The sequence below is a fragment of the Nothobranchius furzeri genome, chromosome 2 (genome assembly GCF_043380555.1).
Source record: "Nothobranchius furzeri strain GRZ-AD chromosome 2, NfurGRZ-RIMD1, whole genome shotgun sequence".
In the NCBI taxonomy this organism is placed as follows: domain Eukaryota; kingdom Metazoa; phylum Chordata; class Actinopteri; order Cyprinodontiformes; family Nothobranchiidae; genus Nothobranchius; species Nothobranchius furzeri.
Genome location: NC_091742.1, coordinates 24683881 through 24693156, shown reverse-complemented (window position 1 = coordinate 24693156; position 9276 = coordinate 24683881).

Sequence of the window (9276 nt, the reverse complement as noted above, 5' to 3'; positions counted from 1 at the left end):
TCCTTAAACATTTTTAAAGTACCTTCTGAAGCACATATTGACTAATAAAACATAGCTTCTTTGTAAAAATGCAAAATCAGAACAAATTTCCTGACATGAATTCTATAATGTCTCAGAAATGTAGAGAATATCAGTTATTTACTTTCATTTTTGTCACATCGATTGTCATCTTCTTTCATTGCTTCAAGCTAACACTGTAATCTAATATCAGCCAAACAGATCCTTCTGCTTCCTGTGGGTCTACTTTTATCAACATAAACATGCATCGGGCTTCGGTTTGGTGCTTAGGTGGTGTGTGTGAGGCGAGTGTGTGAGCTCTTTTTCTACAGCAGCACACAGGCGCATGAATCACTACGTCAGTGTAGCTGGGAGCATGGTTGGGACATTCCCTTTGATAAGATCTAGATTCATAAGTCGCAGTACTCTTCCGATTGGCCCCATTACAGGCTTATAACCGATCCTGTGACTCACGTCGTCTTGCCCCGCTGTCCCCGTTTAACTTCTTTTCAACCACATTTGCCTCCCTGCTGCCGTCTCCTGAACATCGCTGCTGCTCCTCTGAGGCACCGGCGCCTCGTGTGACCTCGGTTCTGCCTGCACACTTTCTGCCTCGGTGCCTCTTCCCACAGTATCACAGCCTGCTGTTGGATATGAAAAAAGGAGTCGAAAATATTTCTCACTCAAAGAGCTTCTGTAGCAGACACAGAATAAAAATCTTTTTTTTTTTTGTCAGAGATTGCGTCCATTTTAATCTTTTTATATTGCTTTTTGTTCCGCAGGAGAACACGAATCGCTGATTTATTACATAATGCGTACAGATTTCGCCTCTCATTCAGCTGCTGGAATAGTTCCTCTGCTAGTTTTTGAAATTACACCATTCAGCAGCCGCCATTGTAAAACACGATAATGTGTGAAAACACATGCTGGCATGTTGTACATTTGTCTGCTTACCCTAAAAAAAAATGACGTGTGTGAAGAAATAAAGATCTTCTGTGTATCGAGTACCGATGTGTTGATCCTTTGGATTTGTTCTGCTCTGTCTAGAAACTGGGTATCTGCTCGTTTGTTGCAAGGATTGAGTTAAAAGTTTTTCTTTTTTCTGTTTCTGCTTGCAATCATGTCGAATTGCCCTTGCAGTTTTATGCCAGTTATGATGTGCAGAGCTGAAATGATTACAGCCATCATGTAAGCAGGCTTTCTTTCTCCCCTCAGAGGTTTATTTTTTGGTGTTTACTGCCTCATTTATCATGTTCGTTCATTTTTAACTCAAGGGCTTAATTATACAATCCCTCCTTTTGTACCATTCTTTAAATTAGGGCTTGGTGGTAGCGCTGCTGTGGTGCCGCTCCAGATTAACACATGTAATGAATGGCCTTGTGCTTTTTTGCATAAAATAGTAACAGAAAAGTGTTTTGAAGCCTGGAATCAATGTGTAAAATATAGTTCATAGTGCAACATGTTGTAACTTCTACAGTAAATGCCCCGAGACTGTGAGGTGTCTATGGCTTTGGGGCAAATAGTTGGTGCAGAACCTGTCATACTGGTAATGTGAGAATATAATGACTAATGAGTGGTAGTGCTCTCAGGTAATTAATTTTTCTACACCTTGCTGTGTCATTTGAGTTCATCTGATAAATTTACGACTATTGGTGTCACACACACACACACACACAAAAGAAGTGAAACATTCCTGGATCATTTTTAATATGAATATTTCTAATTGAATACAATTCAATTCAATTTTATTTATATAGCGCCAAATCACGACAAGAGTTGTCTCAAGACACTTCACATAATATACATTCCAATACAGGTCAGTTCATTAAGCCAGTCAGAAAAAATGTTTCCTATATAAGGAACCCAGCAAACTGCAAATTTACAGCAATCCTCATACTAAGCAAGCATGCAGCGACAGTGGAGAGGAAAACTCCCCTTTAACAGGTAGAAACCTCCAGAGGATCCTGGCTCAGTATACGTAGCCATCCACCACGACTCACTGGGGATCGAGAAGACAGAGCACACACACACACACACACACACACACACACGCACGCACGCACGCACACACACACACGAGCTAGTGCCGTTAATCTGGAATAAGATTTTTCTGCTTCGAGTGAAATTAAGAAAAAGTATTCGATTTTGACAAGAAACTTTCAGCCTTTTGATAGCAGGTGATAATGGGTTTTGCCTGTGTTTATGTGTGGGTTTTCTGTTTTTTCAGTTTGTTTGTTTCAGAAATATATTATTGGAGGTCGTCATACAGGTGAGTGTGATCAATGTAATTCAAGATGGCCATCACAGCTAATCAAGTTTAGCCAACGTGGCTTTAATCCAGTCTGTTTTTAAAATATCCTAATTAATCCTTTTCCTTAATTGGAACAGGTGGAAACTCATCGAAATATGAAATCTCATTTCCGAGAATGACCTGGTCCAGGAAAGCCACACAAGTACAACACCGAGAATGGCACGTTGTTACAGTGAAGGTACATAGAGGCGAAGAAAAAAGGGAGTTGCACAGTTTCTAAAAGTAACATGTTAGGAAATTCGTTGAGTCGTTTTCCTGAACTTGTTTCCTTCTGAATATTATTCCAAGAAGATGGAGCGATGAGCCCAGTTCTGTTCTGATTTTAGGGATCGGCATTTGGAGCGCAGCACTGGAACACAGGCAGTGACGGTTTGGACTATTTTGCAAACACTGCATAAATAAGAATTCCAGCCAAGGAGAGATGTATAAACAAAAGACATCCAATGTGTTAAACTGAGTTTACAGGCAAGGCAAAAAATGATCAGCATTCAAAGAGCAGTAACGTACACAGGGATCAACATTTGTGATAAAACATGGTGTAGTGTGATACACTGGGTACATTTTCTTCAACCATTTATCAGGTGCACTCAAACACAATCAGCATCTCTTACAAAGAAACGTTGCAGAGATTAGGTGTTTCCTTGCTTTCAGAGAAAAGCCTAATTATTTCGTTGATGAGAAATCTAGTTTCAGTTTCAGCTTTTTGATAAAAAAATTTTTTTAATTATTATTTCTGGTTAATACTGGTCACTTAGAGTGTTTTATGCAGGCTGAACATGAAAATAGTCTCCTACTCTATCTCCTGCATTTGCTTCTGATAGAAAATAGACGGTGAAACTCTAGAATTTAAACATCCTGATAGATCTACGCCAATGCGTAGATTTGCTCTTGACATTGGTGAGGATCATCGACATATACATATATGGACAATGGGTTTCCATATGGTGAGGATCATCGACATATACATATATGGACAATGGGTTTCCATAGACTCCAATAACACGTTTTGGAAGAGAAATGGGAGGTGGCCACCACCGCCATTTTGACCGTGTCACAGGTTCCGTCAAGCCCAGACAATTCCATAAAAGGGAAGAGAGGTGGAGCTGAGGGTGGGGCTGTAAGCCTGGGATCAACTGACGACACCCGGTCGAACTAGCTACAAGCTAACCTGAAGCTAACCCAAAGCTAATGCAGAGGTGGGAGCTAAGCTAACGGAGGTAGCAACCTAGCTACAACCGGTGTTAAACGTGCACAACACCAGAGCTTCTGAGTCAGAGATACGCCGGCCTGACCGCTGGGTAAAACCGGGTGGAACACAGAGGTCTCCGAGACCTCCACAAGCCAGCAGCCCGCGCAGCAGACAGAAGCCGCGGCGATCTGAGATGCGCAGAACTGCCGCTGGGGACAACCGGGTGGAAAGGTTTCCATCCCAGAGCTCCACAAGCCGGCAGCCCACGCAGCAGACAGAAGCCACGATTAGACAGAGATGCGCCGAGCTGCGGGGAGGGGAGAAACGGGTGGAAAACAGAGGTCTCCTGAGAGCTCCACAAGCCGATAGTGGGAACCCAGCTCCACCAACATGTTATATTTCAACCCATTTTCTAAAGTGCAGCATTATGTTAAATGCACTGGGTTTTACCCTATTACATTTAAATTTCATGGTTAAACAGTACATGTTAAAATCCAAGCTCAGCTCGGCAGTGACCTAAAATACATAAATATAATTTTACTTACCGAAAAAAAATGAAGTGGAGACTCCTTGGACGCTCTATTAGTGCAATTAATGCCACAGCAAGCCATTTTGTCCAACAATTGCACAAAAAATATCCAAAAAGAATACACAAACGCTACAGCTAATGGTCTAAGTTGAGAGACTGAAAATGACCGAACAGTTTTCAGGCGAGGCCGAGGCTCAGACTGAGGCCTTTCCCCAGAGCTAGCTCTGTGGTCATGTGGGTCAGATGCTCATTAATTATACAGAATTTTAGGCTTTTAATACACAAACAGAAGAGTGAGAAAAACATTCACCCCCCTCAGAGTTGTCATGAGTGTAAACTAGATCATTTAAACCAAAAACATGTTTTGGAACCAGGCTGTAAACATGTTTATTTCTGCTGTGAAATTGGTATTTTTAACATGGGAGTCATTGAGGATTTGCTCGCTTCTGACACCAGCCCCTAGCGGATGAGGGTGGAACTGCAATTTATTTCACTTCCACGTTGGCCTCAATTTCTGTCCCGCATTGTGGGGGCTTGGTGGGGATTTATAAATCTAGAAAGCTGTTGTGTATCACCAACATTTTATCATTAAACGTGTAAATGTAACCCTTTAACAACATTGTTTCATATCTATACACATTTCTAAGCTTATAAGAGTTTTTTTTTTTAAATAATTTTAATAAGATAAAAATTTTCCTCAAAAGCTGCTTTATTGAATTGTGAACATGTTTTCTGCCCACTGGTGGAAGCTCAAATTTTTTTTTTTACAAATTGAGTTTAGTTTTATTGTTGTTGTTTTTTTTTGTTTTGTTTTTTTCCTATTTTTATTTCACCCTGTGTCTTATTGATTTTTAGCTGTTATTTTTGGGGATTTTGTTGTATTTCCTTTTTATCCTTTATCTGTGTTCGACATGTTTATATAACGCCTGTTTAATTAACCAACATTTTTAGTGTACAGCGCCTTGTTTGGTTGTAATGCCTTGTGAATGCGCTTTATAAATAAAATTGGATTGGATTGGATTGTGAAAGTAAATTATTGTATTTATCAAAAAAAATTCTGAATTTCAAAAACTGTTTTCTGATTATTATTTAATGTGTCAGACTTTAAAGAATTAACCGTCTCATAGGCTGATGACATCTTTGCACAAGGCTGCAGATTTCTCTCTGAGAGAATGGAATTTAAAGCTGGGCGGACACTGCGACTTTTTCACTCGTAGCACTCAGCTTCAGCTCAAACTGTACGACTTCCTCGCAGGGCAGATCTCACGAGACATGTGCTCACACTGTACGTCTGGTAGCAACACGTCGGACCTAAAAAACTATGCTAAAAATAGCAGTTTTTACTCAACACGTCAGACTTTTTTGTGTTGTTTTGCCTGTTGTCCTTCGGGAGTGCTGCAGGAGGACACACAGGGATTTATGGGGGTTGGATGTGGAAAACAAAATAAAGAAAGTAAATCTGTGTTTTGTGATCAGTTTAATTTGACTTGAACACGACAAACACGCTTTCTTGACAATCCTTGTCACTGTGTGTAAAAAAAACGTTTAGAAATAAAAAACGAACGACATGTGTTATTAGGGAAATAGCAGGTGAGCGGTGTTGATGCATGATTGCGCATGCGCTGTGAGCGGTTCTGGTGCTTTTTGGGTCGCAGCTGCTCGCAGCGCTGCTTCAACAGTGCGATACCCTCACGGGGAATGAGCAAAATATCAAACACTCCAGAAGTCCGTGCGAGCTCACGATTGCTGATCGGTAGTTGGTCACGTGGTGTTAATCGCCTCTCGTAACCCCCTGTACACTACATGACGCTCGGCGCAAAACTCGCCCCGATCTTGTGGATTCTCGCACGAGTGGAAAATCGGCCCAAAAAAGTGAAAAAGTCGCACAGTGTCTGCCCGGCTTTCGACTCAGAGAGAGAACCATGATTAAAAACGTTGGTTATCTTCTCTCTCAGAGAAAGGTAAATCATCTGTAGCTCTGATAAGGACGTTTATGTATTTTGTTAGGGGGAAGCATGTAAACTACTTTTGTGAGACTCTTATTTTGATTAACACACAGTCAGACAGGATGTGGTGTGCAGCGCTTTTATTGTGACGACCAGAAATGTGTGGGTTGATTTTTGGGGAACTTGACTGCTGCGGAAAGTGACTGAGCCTCTCGAGTTCATGGCCGTCATCTTATCTTCATGTGCAGCTTTTATACAGTTGGCGTCATCCTCTCAGTTGCATTTGGCCCATGTGTCACTCACGTTGCATTGCAAACACACCAGTCTTGCATTCAACTGGAACATTTCCATCGAGCTTTGGCGCTGCTAACAACCGGCGTAGTTCGTCTCTTGTGAGTCTCCCGTGACAGCGTGTGCAGCCAATCACACTGGCCATATGTGTTACAGTAGTAGGACTCGAGGAGAGAACGCCATTTTCTGCACCTCTAAGGTAACAGGATATTGAATGGCATGTTGTTTTTTGGCAGAGGTGGTCAAATTGTTGGTGCAGGCTATTTGGTCATTCCTGAATAATGGTGAGGGCACGTCGCCTCGGTCCATGCCAAATGTACACTCTTGGGTCTACGTCACACTGTCACTTTGTCAGGCTGTTTTTGGTTTAGCGTCCAGGAAACAGCAGAGAGCGTCTCGACTGGGAGAAGCTAACCGATAGTATTAGCAACTCCACCCCACTGCAGAACTCCATCAGGTTTGTGTTATTTGTGCAGATAAAACACCAGTGTTGCAGAGTAAATGGAGTCAGCGGTAGAGTCACGGTGCCATTAGCCAATCAGAGGAGAGATGCCCAAATATCAGGAAATAAGAGCCCAAATTATGCCACCTGAAGCTCAGCTCTGATCTAGCAATCTTCTAGATCCTGAAACAGTGGCAGGGCTTTTTTTCCTGTTAAAAGGGAGTTTTCCTCTCCACTGTCGCTTTATGCTTGCTTGGTATGAGGATTGCTGTATAGTCACTGACACTAGTCAGTGACTTGATGCAATTTGCTGGGTTCCCTATATAGGAAACATTATTTCTGATTGGCTTAATGAACTGACCTGAATTGGAATTTTTATTGTGTGAAGTGCCTTGAGACGACTCTTGTCGTAATTTGGCGCTATATAAATAAACTTGAATTGAATGGAATTTAATCCAGAGTCCAAATTATAAGTTATTCATTCCTACTAGAGAACAGTGCAAACATATCAATTAAACAAGAGAACCACACCTCTAATAATTTACATGAAGCATTTTGATTGATTATAATAGCCAAGTATTTATACGATGCAACCCTAGAAACCACATGGTTGGGTGTAATATTCTTACTTTTTAAGAATAACATGCTCAGCATTCATTTTCAACATTGAGCTAGACGTTAATGTCTGTGTCACAGGTTGCAGGTGAGTGAAGCGGAGGTGAGGACCCAAACGCAAGGGGAGAAGCAGGCAGGAAGGTCTTTAAAGGTTTTAATGAGGAGCACGCTGGACACGGAATCAACGAATCGTCAAGACACACAGAACTGAGAGGGTTTAAATACATGAGGGCTGGGAGCTTGGGTGATTGGAAAACGAGAGGCAGGTGGGAGTAATCAGGAGACACAAGGCAGAACAGAGTGGGGAGACAGGACAGGGACACTTTATCTATGGTATTTTGCCACATTTAACTTCTAATGGCGTCAATGCAAAGATAAATGTAAATGTTTAGGATAAAATCCAAAAATATGAAAACATGACTACATTTTGAAATATAAATAGCAAATATATAATATAAATGTAAAAATAAGCAAATTTTTAAAGAAAAATATGTGTTATAGATTTCTAAGAAAACAAGTTTTGTAAAACCGTGAGAGGATCCTTTTATCTTACATCTCAAACTCCGGTTTACGGTTAGATGTTGAGTCCATTGAACCATATCATTTATCAACATTCTTGTCTGCGATCTTCATGCTCATTTGGTAAATGGTCCATGGATAAATGAACTCAAACAATGTTGGCATCACCAAGACTCTGAGATGTCATGTAGGTCACCTCTTTGCCTCTGTATTTTTACGACAGTATAAATTTGCATGTTTACTTCATATTTAGTTTTTAAATCACCCCAATTTATAATTATTCATGCCTATCTCAGAGAGCTGATAACTACGATGTCACGATTTGATCAAAAATGATTTAAATTTCATTGTTTCTTGGATTAAGTAATAAATGTTAGACCTTTCTTCAACAAAGTCTCAAGACTGTAAATGGCTTCCTCATAATTATCACTGGAAAAGTTCATTTAAACAATAACAAAGTGATTCCTGTCAGCCACAAAACACACTGAGGTTCAGAATTAACACACACACTCATGATCCTCTCAGGATCACAGGTAAACTTCTCTAAACAGAAAAGAGGCTCCTTCTGAAGGTTTGGAACATGTTGCTCTTGTCATGATTTTTTTTAAACTTTATTACATAACAGCAAGAGAAGAGCCACATCTCCTTAGTAACAGTAAATCACCCCGTGGCTTGATAAGCATTCAGCCATCCTCCTCTCATTCACAAAAGGTACCGAGCAGTGAACGACATAACATCCTGTCAGTTATGACACCCTGCAGAAGGGAGAAACAAATAATGATCATAAGAGATGCAGACGGGAGTTCAGTCAGAGATTCTCTGATGAGAAGAACTGAAGTCGGATTCTGTCATTTTCATTTAGGCAACCTTTGGAGACCGTCTTGCTTTGTGCATGGTTCCAGGGGTGGATTTAGGACTGAAGAAGATCAGGGCTTAACACACGCGTGCGCACGCACGCACACACACACACACACACACACACACACACACACACACACACACTAGTCAACATCATATATATTTGTCTTGTACCCAGGAGTGGACTGGGACCAAAATTTGGCCCTGGCATTTTTACCAATCGTCGGCCCTCCCAATTGGGAGAGCGGTGGGGGTGGGGGGTATTGCCGCCCACGGACTCGTCCCAAGGCTGAATGTGAGATCTAATATGGACTGGGACTGTTAAATTACAAGCAGCGCCAGACCATTGCGACCGGGAGCCCTGGCCTTCCAGATCAGCTCATTCTCCATGGGCGGAGATCAGCGGGACATTAGCTACATGCTAACGTGGTAAATAAAACTCCTACGTCATCGCTCTACCACGTTTTTCTTGCTAAAAACACCTGGGAAAACTCTTGTTAGCTTTGGGTTACCATATAACTAATGTTCTGCAGATCACCAACTGTGGAGTAGTGTCAGCCCAAGCTGGGCAAGCAGCCC